The 15,506-nt window shown below is 48.7% G+C and overlaps 1 protein-coding gene across 1 annotated transcript in view; it reads left to right on the top strand.

Moving 5' to 3' along the window:
- The window catches only part of LOC140409329 (hematopoietically-expressed homeobox protein hhex-like), a 169,686-nt gene that overhangs the window by 106,670 nt on the left and 47,510 nt on the right, over positions 1-15,506 (top strand). The gene's annotated exons all lie outside the window — the stretch shown is intronic.

The following is a 15,506-nucleotide window of genomic DNA, read 5'->3' as shown; positions in this document are numbered from 1 at the left end:
GTAATGTAGGAGACAGAGAAGCAAATCTGTTCACAGCAAGATCCCAGAAGCAGCAAATAAGATAAGCCATGACCACTGATAATCTGTTTCGTTGATGCTGATTGAGGGATAAATACTGTCCAGGGAAAGGGAGAGCTCTATCTTCCTCTTCTTCGGATAGTGCAGTGGGATCGTTTACATTTACCTGAGAGAGCTGGTGGAGAAATAAAGAAATAAAGACGCTAATCATAGAATCCCTAGAGCGTAGAAGGAGGTCATTCAGACCTGCACCGATCCTCTGACAGAGTCCCCTACCTTGGTCCACACCCACACCTTACCCACCTAAACCCCACAATCCCCAACTGACCTATTGGACACCAAGGGGCAATTTGTCATGGCCAATCCACTTAACCTCCACATCTTTGGACTGTGGGAGGAAACCGGAGCACCCGGAGGAAACCCACGCAGACACGGGGAGAATGTGCAGACTCCACACAGACAGTGACCCAGCAGGGAATTGAACCCAGGACCCTGGCGCTGTGAGGCCGCAGTGCTAACCAGTGCTAATGGAATGTTGCTCTTTGTATCGAGGGGATCAAACTATAAGGGGGTAGAAGCCATGGTTCAGCTACACCATTGACTGGTCAGTACCTGGAATACTGAGGGGCATTCTGGGCAGCAGGATTTAGGCACAATTTATTGTCCATGAGTGGGGTGCAGTGTCAATTCACCAGAATGATGGCCGGATTTCTCGGGTTAAATGATGAGGACAATTTACACAAGCCCGGGATATATTTCCCGGAATTTGGATGTTTAAGGGATGATTTGATCAAAGATTTCAAGATATTAATTGGAAACTATTTCCCTTGGTCGGTGAGTCTGTGGAGCAGAGGCCAAACCTCGAGTGAGACATTTCAGTCGTCAAATTAGAAAATACTTTCCTGCACAACAGTTGATGCAAGTTTAGAATTCTCTTCTGCAAAAGGCAATTATTTCTCAAAGAACAAACAACAGTACAGCACAGGAACAGGCCCTTCGGCCCTCCAAGCCTGCGCTGACCATGCTGCCCGTTTAAATTAAAGTCTTCTACACTTCCTGGGTCCGTATCCCTCTATTCCCATCCTATTCATGTATTTGTCGAGATGCCCCTTGAACGTCACTATCGTCCTTGCTTCCACCACCTCCTCTGGTAGCGAGTTCCAGGCACCCACTACCCTCTGTGTAAAAAACTTGCCTCGTACATCTACTCTAAACCTCGCCCCTCTCACCTTAAACCTATGCCCCCTAGTAATTGACCCCTCTACCCTGGGGAAAAGCCTCTGACTACCCACTCTGTCTATGCCCCTCATAATTTTGGAGACCTCTATCAGGTCACCCCTCAACCTCCGTCGTTCCAGTGAAAACAAACCGAGTTTATTCAATCTCTCCTCATAACTCTCATTAAATTGTTGAGTTCACTTGGACAGTGTTGGATTCTGGTGTTCAGGGTAATGGGGCAAAGTGGTTGGAGTTGGGATATGCCAGGTTTTCCCAAATCTTTCCTGCCACGGAACGCTTTTGACACATACACTGACTTACTCCCACACACAAACAAAGGACAAAGAACAATACAGCAGAGAAACAGGCCCTTCGGCCCTCCAAGACTGTACCGGTCATGATATCAACCTTGGCCAAAACCCTCAGCACTTCCTTGTGCCGTATCCCTCTGTACCCATCCTATCCATGTGTTTGTCAAGATGCCTTTTGAACACCGTTAATGTATCTCCTTCCAGAACCTCCCCTGGCAGCGCGTTCCAGGCACTCACCTCCCTCTGTGTAAAACACCTGCCTCGCACATCTCCTCTAAACATTGCCCCACGGACCTTAAACCTATGCCCTCTGGTGACTGACCCCTCCACCCTGGGACAGAGTGCCTGCCCATCCACTCTATCCGTGCCCCTCATAATCTCGTAGACCTCTATCAGGTCACCCCTCAATCTCTGCCTTTCTAATGAAAGCAATCTGAGTCTATTCAGCCTTTGCACATGGCTAACACCCTGCAGACCAGGAAACATCCTGGTAAACCTCCTCTCCAAAGCCTCCACATCCTTCAGGTAGTGTGGCGACCAGAATTGCGCACAATATTCCAAGTGCGGCCTTATCAAGGTTCTAAACCTCACCCTCAGACACCCATTCACTGTCCCACACTCGCAAAGAATCAGAGAATCACGACAGTGCAGGAGGAGGACATTTGGCCCATTGAGTCTACACTGATGCTCTGAAAGAATACCCTACCTAGGCCCCCGCCCCCACCCCATCCCAGTAAACCAGTAACCCCAACTAACTTTTTTAGACACTAAGGGGCAATCTAGCACGGCCAATCCACCTGACCGCATAGTGGGAGGAAACCGGGGCATCTGGAGGAAACCCACGCAGACACGAGGAGAACGTGCAAACTCCACAGATGGTTACCCGAGGCTGGAATTGAACCTGGGTCCCTGGCGCTGTGCTAACCACTGTGCCACTGTACTGCCCTCGCACACACTCGCATACACATGCACACTTCTCCCTAAGACACACACTAGATACACACACTCACATGTCGCTCAGACACAATCACTCACATATACACTCACCTCTCAGACTCACACACACACGCATGCTCAACACACACACAAACACACACATGATCAACTTACACATGCACACACAAGCTCAACACACACACGCACACAAACACACACACCTCTCCCTCAGACAGACTCACACACACCTTTCTCACACACACTCTCATCTCACACACTTTCTGTCTCTCTCGCTCAGACTCCACTCACTCACCCTCCTCACTCACATCTCCTACTCACTCACGCTCATCTCTCACTCACTCTCACCTCTCACTCACTGACTCACTCATTCACTGACTCACTCAGTCACTCACAGGTCACAGATCAGCGGTGCAGGCTTGAGCGGCGAAATCGTCTCCTCCTGTTCCTACATTTCTATCCACCCAGCATTACATTCTCACACTCTGTTCCTCCAAGGCCTAGCTACCTCTCTTCAGGAAGATAAAGGGAAGAGACGTTTTGAAATATTCGTGGGTACCTTTTGCAAGGCTTATCATTGCTTCTCCTTGTTTTCCCTCAGTCGGATGTAAATGTGGGGCTTGCCGGGTGCCTCAGTGGACAGTTAAATGTTAAGGTGTAATACCAGAGTTGTGTAGGCCCAGATTAGGTAAGGCCTCCTTCCTTAACAAACATTACCTCAACCCAGCTGTGACTTTACAATCAGTCAACAGCTTTGGTTTAAGAACATAGAACTGGACAGCACAGTACAGGCCCTTCGGCCCACGATGTTGTGCCGAACTAATCTGAAACTAAGATCAAATCAACCTACTCCCAATCATTCTCGTGCACTCCATTTGCCTATCCAATAACCGCTTGAAAGTTCCTAAAGTGTCCGACTCCACTACCATAGCTGGGAGTGCGTTCCACGCCCCAACCACTCTCTGAGTAAAGAGCCTACCTCTGACATCCCTCCTGTATCTTCCACCATGAACCTTATAGTTATGCCCCCTTGTAACAGCTACATCCACCCGAGGAAAAAGTCGCTGAACGTCCACTCTACCTATCCCTCTCATCATCTTATACACCTCAATTGTCACCTCTCATCCTCCTTTCTCTCAGCTAAGTTCAACCAAATAATTTGATTTGTCTTCTGAAAACGATTTCACTCTGGGGATGTGGACATTGGCTGGAAGGGCAAACGTCCTTCAATTGCCCCTTCAAAAGGTGGTGGGTCAGCCACCACTTTGAACCGCGGCAACCCATGTGGTGTAAGTAGATCCACAGTGCTGTTGGGGAGGAGCTCCAAGACTTCCAGCCAGCGACAGTGAAGGAACGGCCTAAGAATTTGGATTGGGTGCAGCTATTGGGTTGGGTGCGGATTGGGTGCGGTAAATCAACATCGGAAATGTGGGAATCTTTCAAGCGATAGTTGATTGGGATTCAGGAATATCATGTTCCTGAGAGAATGAAAGGTACGTACGGGACTGTTTAGGGAGCCTTGGATAACAAGGGATATTATGAATCTCGTCAAAAAGAGAATGAAGGCTTTTATACGGTCTAGAAGGGTGGGGACAGTCAAAACCCTTGAAGAGTATCAAGAAAGTAGGAAGGTACTTTAGAGGGAAATTAGGACGTGTCATGAAAAGTCCTTGGCAACTAGGATTAAGGTGAATCCCAAAGCTTTTTATTCATATGTGGAAAGCAAGAGGGTGGCCAGGGAAAGGATTGGACCACAAGGACAGTGGGGAGAATCGATGTGTTGAGCCAGTGGAAATGGGCGAGACACTAAATGAGGACTTTGTGGAAGATGATTCTTGGGTAGGGAGTGTGGATAGTCTGGGTCATGATGACATCAAAAAGGTGGAGGTATTGGGTGTTTTAAAAGACATTTAAGGTAGATAAGTCTCCTGGGCCAGATGAGATTTACCCCAGAATACTGAGAGAAGCAAGGGAGGAAATTGCTGGGGCCTTGACTGCCACCTTTGTTTCCTCATTGGCTACAGGTGAGGTCCCAGAGGACTGGAGAATAGTTAACGTGGTACGGCTGTTTAATAAGGGAGCAGGGATAATCCAGGAAACTATAGGCCACTACGCCTCATGTATGTGGTAGGTGAATTATTGGAGAGAATTCTCAGGGACAGGATTGAGACCCATTTGGAAACAAATGGACACATTAGCGATAGACAGCATGATTTTGTGAAGGGGAGGTTGTACCTCACTAACTTTGATCGAATTTATTGAGGAGGTGACAAAGATGACTGATGAGGGGAGGGCAGTGGATGTTCATAGAATCATAGAATTTACAGTGCAGAAGTTGGCCATTCGGCCCATCGAGTCTGCACCGGCCCTTACAAAGAGCACCCTACTCAAGCCCACATATCTACCCTATCCCCGTAACCCAGTAACCCCCACTTAACCTTTTTTGGACACTAAGGGCAATTTAGCATGGCCAATCCACCTAACCTGCACATCTTTGGACTGTGGGAGGAAACCGGAGCACCCGGAGGAAACCCACGCACACACGGGGAGGATGTGCAGACTCCGCACAGACAGTGACCCAGCCGGGAATCGAACCTGGGACCCTGGAGCTGTGAAGTAAGTGTGCTAACCACTATGCTACCGTGCTGCCCAAATGTTGTTTACATGGGCTGCAGTAAAGCCTTTGACAAGGTGCCTCATGGCAGATTGGTACAAATGGTGAAATCACACGGGATCAGAGGTGAGGTGGTAAGATGGATACAGAACTGGCTCGGTCATAGAAGGCAAAGGGTAGCAGTGGAAGAGCGTTTTTCTGAATGGAAGGTTGTGACTAGTGGTATTCCACAGGGATCTGTTGTTTGTAGTATACATAAATGATTTTGAGGAAAATGTAGCTGGTCTGATTAATAAGTTCGCAGATGACACCAAGGTAGATGGAGTGGCAGATAGTGATGAGGATTGTCAGAGGATACAGCAGGACATGGATAGGTTCGAGACTTGGGCAGAGAAATGGCAAATGGAGTTTAATCCAGGCAAATATGAGGTCATGCATTTTGGGAGGTCTAACATCGAGGGGAAATATTCCGTAAATGGCAAAACTCTTAGGAATATAGAAAGTCAGAGAGATCTGGGCGTGCAGGTCCACAGATCTTTGAAGGTGGCAACACAAGTGGACAAGTTAGTCAAGAAAGCATACGGAATGCTTGTCTTCATTGGACGGGGCATCGAGTATAAAAACTGGCAAGTCATGCTGCGTTGTATAGAACCTTGGTAAGGCCACACTTGGAATATTGCGCACAATGCTGGTCGCCACACTACCAGAAGGATGTGGAGGCTTTGTAGAGGGTGCAGAGGAGGTTTACCAGGATGTTGCCTAGTCTGGAGGGTGTTAGCTATGTGGAGAGGTTGAATAGATCCAGTCTGTTTTCATAGGACAGCATGGTAGCACAGTGGTTAGCACAATTGCTTCACAGCGCCAGGGTCCCAGGTTCGATGCCCGGTTGGGGTAACTGTGCGGAATCTGCACGTTCTCCCCGTGTCTGCGTGGGTTGCCTCTGGGTGCTCCAGTTTCCTCCCACAGACCAAAGATGTGCAGGTTAGGTGGATTGGCCATGATAAATTGCCCTTAGTGTCCAAAAAGATTAGGTGGGGTTACTGGGTTACGGGGATAGGGTGGAGACGTGGGCTTAAGTCGGATGCTCTTTCCAAGGGCCAGTGCAGACTCGATGGGCCGAATGGACTCCTTCTGCACTATAAATTCTATGATCTCTGATTGGATTGATGTAGGGGTGACCTGATAGAGGTCTACAAGATTATGAGGGGCATGGATGGAGTGGAACGCCAGGCGCTCTTTCCCAGGGTGGAGGGGTCAGTCACCAGGGGGCATAGGTTTAAAGCCCATGGGGCAAAGTTTAGAGGAGATGTGCGAGGCAGGTTTTTGGCACAGAGGGTGGTGAGTGCCTGGAACGCGTTGCCAGGGGAGGTTGTGGAAGCAGATACATTATCGGCGTTCAAAAGGCATCTTGACAAACACAAGGATAGGATGGGTATAGAGGGATACGGCACAAGGAAGTGCTGAGGGTTTGGCCAAGGATGATATCATGACCGGTACAGGCTTGGAGGGCCGAAGGGCCTGTTCCTGTGCTGTACTGTTATTTGTTCTCTGTTGTTGACATGGTTCCAAGTCAGGGTGGAGAGCTTACCTTCCTCAGTGGCGGGGGTTTTGGTTTACCTTGCTACCACCCAACTCAGTTCCACCCAACGTTGTGCACTTAACCGTGAAGCCACAGAGCGAAGCACCAGGATATAAATAAGCCTCAGAGTTTATGTGACACCGCCAGTCCACCATTCATATCCAGGAGGGGTTTGCAGGGGGCGCCAGGTTTGCACTTGCTGTTCACAATGTCACCTCAAAGTGTGACATCAGTGCAGGTGTTAAAAGAAGAGGCCAAATGTGGGGGTGGAAATAACATCTTTGGGGTAGGGGAAGAATTAGTACCACCAGGGCACGGCCACATGGAAACTTCACATCAAGCCACATAAGGTTAGACAGTGTCAGGATTGGCGACTGTCCCCTTCATAGAGTCAAGGTCTAATACAGAAAGAGGCCATTCGGGCTATCGTACCTGTGTCGGCTCTCTGACAGAGCTATCCGATAAGACCGACTTCCCTCTCCTCTCCCCGTAGACCTGCAACTTGTTTCCATTCAACAATTTCCCATCCATCCAGCTTTGACATCTGGACTCGAAACGTTAGCTCTTTTCTCTCCCTCCAGCCGCTGCCAGACCTGCTGAGATTTTCCAGCGTTTTCTCTCCCGGTTCAGATTCCAGCACCTGCAGTAATTTGCATTTATCCATTCATCGTTGGACCCATCTGATGAGATTCATCGTTTGAGTGACTGAGGGCGCGATTCTCTGGCCTCGTTGCGCTCTCGCCCAAAACCGAACGAGGCCGGTGAATAGCGGGAGAGGCTAAAAATGAGATCCGCGCCGGGCGCCAAACAGTTTGCAATTTAACCGGCCCGCTCCCTTCGGCAAAATCACCACTTAAGTCCCAATTCCATACAATCAACGGGAGCCGCCCCATCTCCAATGGCCTCCTGCCATTCAGCGTCCACCCAGCAAGTGGTCACACTGGCGCCGATTAGTACTCCTTTTGAACAACGTGAATTCTGGTGGAAGGGCTTCTGTGGGGAGCCAAGGAGGTGAGTAGCCGTCTTTGCTCATCGGCAAAGAGCCCGGGGCTGCTGGGCTTTCCATCCCAGTGCTCGGCACAGGAAGGGGAGGGAAACTCAGCTAGGGGTGGGGGACCCTCCGCAGGGGAGGGGGAGGTGCCTGGAGAGATGGGCAAAGGGTCCGGAGGTCGGTCCGTATTGCAGAAGAAAATGTCAGAGGGCAGCAGATTGGAGCTGCTGATTGGCTGTTGCGGGGGAACTTTTCATACGCCCGTGTGCTCACCATAACTTGAAGGTGTACCTGAGCAAGAGCCCCTAGGTGTTCAAGTGAAGACAAGCATCCAGCAGAGGGCAGCAGAGCAGAGCTGCTGATTGGCTGTTGCGGGGGAAATGTGCATACGTCTGTGTGCTCACCCTAACTTGAAGGTGTACCCGAGCAAGAGACCCTAGCTGTTCAAGTGAAGACAAGCATCCAGCAGAGGGCAGCCGAGCAGAGCTGCTGATTGGCTGTTGCAGGGGAAATTTGCATACGTCCGTGTGCTCACCCTAACTTGAAGGTGGTTGGTGGAGGAGCTGTTGTCAAGTGAGACTTCAACCTGAAACACTTCTTCAGTGTTTCCCTCCCTACCTCCTCCTCTAGCCAAAAGAAAAACAACCGCTGTAAAGATCAAGAGGAAGGCTCGAGGGCAGGTAGAAGTCGAAAGAAGTTGAACCGTGACATCACAGCCTGCAGGTAACGGACTGGCTGGTGACTGGTAAGTAGTTTTTATTTTATTTTCCCTCAGGTGTTATCGTGCGGGGCGCAGAGGTTGCTGAGTGAGTGCTTGCTGAGAAGGGGAATGAATAACAGGTAAGCTCTTTCTTTCTTTTTCTTTTATATCTAGAGGGGATGGCAGGGAACAACAAAGAACAAAGAACAAAGAAATGTACAGCACAGGAACAGGCCCTTCGGCCCTCCAAGCCCGTGCCGACCATACTGCCCGACTAAACTACAATCTTCTACACTTCCTGGGTCCGTATCCTTCTATTCCCATCCTATTCATATATTTGTCAAGATGCCCCTTAAATGTCCCTATCGTCCCTGCCTCCACTACCTCCTCCGGTAGTGAGTTCCAGGCACCCACTACCCTCTGCGTAAAAAACTTGCCTCGTACATCTACTCTAAACTTTGCCCCTCTCACCTTAAACCTATGCCCCCTAGTAATTGACCCCTCTACCCTGGGGAAAAGCCTCTGACTATCCACTCTGTCTATGCCCCTCATAATTTTGTATACCTCTATCAGGTCGCCCCTCAACCTCCTTCGTTCCAGTGAGAACAAACCGAGTTTATTCAATCGCTCCTCATAGCTTATGCCCTCCATACCAGGCAACATTCTGGTAAATCTCTTCTGCACCCTCTCTAAAGCCTCCACATCCTTCTGGTAGTGTGGCGACCAGAATTGAACACTATACTCCAAGTGTGGCCTAACTAAGGTTCTATACAGCTGCAACATGACTTGCCAATTCTTATACTCAATGCCCCGGCCAATGAAGGCAAGCATGCCGTATGCCTTCTTGACTACCTTCTCCACCTGTGTAGCCCCTTTCAGTGATCTGTGGACCTGTACTCCTAGATCTCTTTGACTTTCAATACTCTTGAGGGTTCTACCATTCACTGTATATTCCCTACCTGCATTAGCCCTTCCAAAATGCATTACCTCACATTTGTCCAGGTTAAACTCCATCTGCCATCTCTCCGCCCAAGTCTCCAGACAATCTAAATCCTGCTGTATCCTCAGACAGTCCTCATCGCTATCCGCAATTCCACCAACCTTTGTGTCGTCTGCAAACTTACTAATCAGACCAGTTACATTTTCCTCCAAATCATTTATATATACTACAAAGAGCAAAGGTCCCAGCACTGATCCCTGTGGAACACCACTGGTCACAGCCCTCCAATTAGAAAAGCATCCCTCCATTGCTACCCTCTGCCTTCTATGGCCTAGCCAGTTCTGTATCCACCTTGCCAGTTCACCCCTGATCCCGTGTGACTTCACCTTTTGTACTAGTCTACCATGAGGGACCTTGTCAAAGGCCTTACTGAAGTCCATATAGACAACATCTACTGCCCTACCTGCATCAATCATCTTAGTGACCTCCTCGAAAAACTCTATCAAGTTAGTGAGACACGACCTCCCCTTCACAAAACCGTGCTGCCTCTCACTAATACGTCCATTTGCTTCCAAATGGGAGTAGATCCTGTCTCGAAGAATTCTCTCCAGTAATTTCCCTACCACTGAAGTAAGGCTCACCGGCCTGTAGTTCCCGGGATTATCCCTGCCACCCTTCTTAAACAGAGGAACAACATTGGCTATTCTCCAGTCCTCCGGGACATCCCCTGAAGACAGCGAGGATCCAAAGATTTCTGTCAAGGCCTCAGCAATTTCCTCTCCAGCCTCCTTCAGTATTCTGGGGTAGATCCCATCCGGCCCTGGGGACTTATCTACCTTAATATTTTTTAAGACACCCAACACCTCGTCTTTTTGGATCACAATGTGACCCAGGCTATCTACACCCCCTTCTCCAGACTCAACATCTACCAATTCCTTCTCTTTGGTGAATACTGATGCAAAGTATTCATTTAGTACCTCGCCCATTTCCTCTGGCTCCACACATAGATTCCCTTGCCTATCCTTCAGTGGGCCAACCCTTTCCCTGGCTACCCTCTTGCTTTTTATGTAAGTGTAAAAAGCCTTGGGATTTTCCTTAACCCTATTTGCCAATGACTTTTCATGACCCCTTCTAGCCCTCCTGACTCCCTGCTTAAGTTCCTTCCTACTTTCCTTATATGCCACACAGGCTTCGTCTGTTCCCAGCCTTTTAGCCCTGACAAATGCCTCCTTTTTCTTTTTGACGAGGCCTACAATATCATTCGTCATCCAAGGTTCCCGAAAATTGCCGTATTTGTCTTTCTTCCTCACAGGAACATGCCTGTCCTGTATTCCTATCAACTGACACTTGAAAGCCTCCCACATGTCAGATGTTGATTTGCCCTCAAACATCCGCCCCCAATCTATGCTCTTCAGTTCCCGCCTAATATTGTTATAATTAGCCTTCCCCCAATTTAGCACATTCATCCTCGGACCACTCTTATCCTTGTCCACCAGTACTTTAAAACTTACTGAATTGTGGTCACTGTTACCGAAATGCTCCCCTACTGAAACATCTACCACCTGGCCGGGCTCATTCCCCAATACCAGGTCCAGTACCGCCTCTTCCCTAGTTGGACTGTTTACATATTGTTTTAAGAAGCCCTCCTGGATGCTCCTTACAAACTCCGCCCCGTCTAAGCCCCTGGCACTAAGTGAGTCCCAGTCAATATTGGGGAAGTTGAAGTCTCCCATCACCACAACCCTGTTGTTTTTACTCTTTTCCAAAATCTGTCTACCTATCTGCTCCTCTATCTCCCGCTGGCTGTTGGGAGGCCTGTAGTATACCCCCAACATTGTGACTGCACCCTTCTTATTCCTGATCTCTACCCATATAGCCTCACTGCCCTCTGAGGTGTCCTCTCGCTGTATAGCTGTGATACTCTCCTGAACAAGTAGCTCAACTCCGCCTCCCCTTTTACATCCCCCTCTATCCCGCCTGAAACATCTAAATCCTGGAACGTTTAGCTGCCAATCCTTAACCCTATTAAGGTAGTGCAATGTTCCTCCTGCAGAATGTTTAAGGTGAGGGACGCCGTCAGTGTCCCTGCTGATTTAATCTGTGGGAAGTACACCCATCTCCAGCTCCTCAGAAACCGCGTTGGGGAACTGGAGCTGGAGCTGGATGAACTTCGGATCATTCGGGAGGCAGAGGTGGTCATAGATAGAAGCTTCAGGGATGTAGTTACTCTGAAGAATAAGGATAGATGGGTGACGGTGAGAGGGGCTGGGAGGAAGCAGTCAGTACAGGGATCCCCTGAGGTCGTTCCCCTTCGTAACAAGTATACCACTTTGGATATTGTTGGGGGGGGGGACTTACCAGGGGTAAGCCATGGGGTACAGGTCTCTGGCACAGAGTCTGTCCCTGTTGCTCAGAAGGGAAGGGGGGAGAGGAGTAGAGCATGAGTCATTGGAGACTCCATAGTCAGGGGGATAGATAGGAGATTCTGTGGGAACGAGAGAGACTCGCGGTTGGTGTGTTGCCTCCCAGGTGCCAGGGTGCGTGATGTCTCAGATCGTGTTTTCGGGAGCCTTAAGTGGGAGGGGGAGCAGCCCCAAGTCGTGGTCCACATCGGTACCAATGACATAGGTAGGAAAAGGGATAGGGATGTAAGGCAGGAATTCAGGGAGCTAGAGTGGAAACTTAGATCTAGGACAAACAGAGTTATTATCGCTGGGTTGTTACCCGTGCCACGTGATAGCGAGACGAGGAATAGGGAGAGAGAGGAGTTGAACACGTGGCTACAGGGATGGTGCAGGAGGGAGGGTTTCAGCTTTCTGGATAATTGGGGCTCATTCTGGGGTCGGTGGGACCTCTACAAACGGGATGGTCTACACCTGGACCAGAGGGGTACCAATATCCTGGTGGGGAAATTTGCTAATGCTCTTCGGGAGGGTTTCAACTAGTTCAGCAGGGGCTTGGGAACCTGAATTGTAGCTCCAGTATACAGGAGGTTGAGAGTAGTGAGGTCATGAGTAAGGTTTCAAGGTCGCAGGAGTGTACCGGCAGGCAGGAAGGTGGTTTAAAGTGTGTCTTCTTCAATGCCAGGAGCATCTGGAATAAGGTGGGTGAACCTGCGGCATGGGTTGGTACCTCGGACTTCGATGTTGTGGCCACTTCGGAGGCATGGATAGATCAGGGACAGGAATGGTTATTGCAGGTGCCGGGGTTTAGATATTTCAGTAAGCTCAGGGAAGGTGGTAAAAGAGGTGGATGGGTGGCATTGTTAGTCAAGGACAGTATAACGGTGGCAGAAAGGACGTTTCATGAGAATTTGTCTACTGAGGTAGTATGGGCTGAGGTTAGAAACAGGAAAGGAGAGGTCACCCTGTTAGGGGTTTTCTATAGGCCTCCGAAAAGTTCCAGAGATGTAGAGGAAAGGATTGCAAAGATGATTTTGGATAGGAGCGAAAGCAACAGGGTAGTTGTTATGGGGGATTTTAACTTTCCAAATATTGACTGGAAGCGCTATAGTTTGAGTACTTTAGATGGGTCCGTTTTTGTCCAATGTGTGCAGGAGGGTTTCCTGACACAGAATGTAGATAGGCCAACGAGAGGCGAGGCCATATTGGATTTGGTACTGGGTAATGAACCAGGACAGGTGTTAGATTTGGAGGTAGGTGAGCACTTTGGTGATAGTGACCACAATTCGATTATGTTTACTTTAGTGATGGAAAGGGATAGGTATATACCGCAGGGCAAGAGTTATATCTGGCGGAAAGGCAATTATGATGCAATGAGGCAAGACTTAAGATGCATCGGATGGAGAGGAAAACTGCAGGGGATGGGCACAATAGAAATGTGGAGCTTGTTCAAGGAACAGCTACTGCGTGTCCTTGATAAGTATGTACCTGTCAGGCAGGGAGGAAGTGGTCGAGCAAGGGAACCGTGGTTTACTAAAGCAGTCAAGAGGAAGAAGGAGGCTTATGTAAAGATGAGATATGAAGGTTCAGTTAGGGTGCTCGAGAGTTACAAGTTAGCTAGGAAGGACCTAAAGAGAGAGCTAAGAAGAGCCAGGAGGGGACATGAAATGAAATGAAAATCACTTACGGTCACAAGCAGGCTTCAAATGAAGTTACTGTGAAAAGCCCCTAGTCGCCACATTCCGGCGCCTGTTCTGGGAGGTTGTTACGGGAATCGAACCGTGCTGCTGGCCTGCCTCGGTCTGCTTTCAAAGCCAGCAATTTAGCCCTGTGCTAAACAGCCGCATATAAGAAATCTTTGCCAGGTGGGATCAAGGATAACCCTAAAGCTTTCTATAGATATGTCAGGAATAAACGAATGACTAGGGTAAGAGTAGGGCCAGTCAAGGACAGTAGTGGGAAGTTGTGCTTGGAGTCCGAGGAGATAGGAGAGGTGCTGAATGAATATTTTTCGTCAGTATTCACACAGGAAAAAGACAATGTTGTCGAGGAGAATACTGAGATTCAGGCTACTAGACTAGAAGATCTTGAGGTTCAAAAGGAGGAGGTGTTAGCAATTCTGGAAAGTGTGAAAATAGATAAGTCCCCTGGGCTGATGGGATTTATCCTAGGATTCTCTGGGAAGCTAGGGAGGAGATTGCTGAGCCTTTGGCTTTGATCTTTAAGTCATCTTTGTCGACAGGAATAGTGCCAGAAAACTGGAGGATAGCAAATGTTGTCCCCTTGTTCAAGAAGGGGGGTAGAGACAACCCCGGTAACTATAACCAGTGAGCCTTACTTCTGTTGTGGGCAAAATCTTGGAAAGCTTTATAAGAGATAGGATGTATAATCATCTGGAAAGGAATAATTTGATTAGGGATAGTCAACACGGTTTTGTGAAGGGTAGGTCGTGCCTCACAAACCTTATTGAGTTCTTTGAGAAGGTGACCAAACAGGTGGATGAGGGTAAAGCAGTTGATGTGGTGTATATGGATTTCAGTAAAGCGTTTGATAAGTTTCCCTACGGTAGGCTACTGCAGAAAATACGGAGGCCTGGGACTCAGGGTGATTCAGCAGTTTGGATCAGAAATTGGCTAGCTGGAAGAAGACAAAGGGTGGTGGTTGATGGGAAATGTTCAGACTGGAGTCCAGTTACTAGTGGTGTACCACAAGGATCTGTTTTGGGGCCACTGCTGTTCGTCATTTTTATAAATGACCTGGAGGAGGGCGTAGAAGGATGGGTGAGTAAATTTGCAGATGACACTAAAGTCTGTTGAGTTGTGGACAGTGTGGAAGGATGTCACAAGTTACAGAGGGACATAGATAAGCTGCAGCGCTGGGCTGAGAGGTGGCAAATGGAGTTTAATGCAGAAAAGTGTGAGGTGATTCATTTTGAAAGGAATAACAGGAAGACAGAGTACTGGGCTAATGGTAAGATTCTTGGCAGTGTGGATGAGCAGAGAGATCTCGGTGTCCATGTACATAGATCCCTGAAAGTTGCCACCCAGGTTGAGAGGGTTGTTAAGAAGGCGTAAGGTGTGCTAGCTTTTATTGGTAGAGGGATTGAGTTTCGGAGCCATGAGGTCATGTTGCAGCTGTACAAAACTCTGGTGCGGCCGCATTTGGAGTACTGCGTGCAATTCTGGTCGCCGCATTATAGGAAGGATGTGGAAGCATTGGAAAGGATGCAGAGGAGATTTACCAGAATGTTGCCTGGTATGGAGGGAAGATCTTATGAGGAAAGGCTGATGGACTTGAGGCTGTTTTCGTTAGAGAGAAAGAAGGTTAAGAGGTGACTTAATTGAGGCATACAAGATGATGAGAGGATTGGATAGGGTGGACAGTGAGAGCCTTTTTCCTCGGATGGTGATGACTAGCATGAGGGGACATAGCTTTAAATTGAGGGGAGATAGATATAGGACAGATGTCAGAGGTAGGTTCTTTATTCAGAGAGTAGTAAGGGCGTGGAATGCCCTGCCTGCAACAGTAGTGGACTCGCCAACACTAAGGGCATTCAAATGGTCATTGGATAGATTATCATAGAATTTACAGTGCAGAAGGAGGCCATTCGGCCCATCGAGTCTGCACCGGCTCTTGGAAAGAGCACCCTACCCAAGGTCCACACCTCCACCCTAGCCCCATAACCCAGTAACCCCACCCAACACTAAGGGCAATTTTGGACACTAGGGCAATTTATCATGGCCAATCCACCTCACCTGCACACTACCTGGTTTCACAGG

The sequence above is a fragment of the Scyliorhinus torazame genome, chromosome 3, assembly GCF_047496885.1.
Source record: "Scyliorhinus torazame isolate Kashiwa2021f chromosome 3, sScyTor2.1, whole genome shotgun sequence".
NCBI classification, from domain to species: Eukaryota; Metazoa; Chordata; class Chondrichthyes; order Carcharhiniformes; family Scyliorhinidae; genus Scyliorhinus; species Scyliorhinus torazame.
Note: the sequence above shows the minus strand (reverse complement) of the source record. Positions and strands in the feature narration are given on the sequence as shown.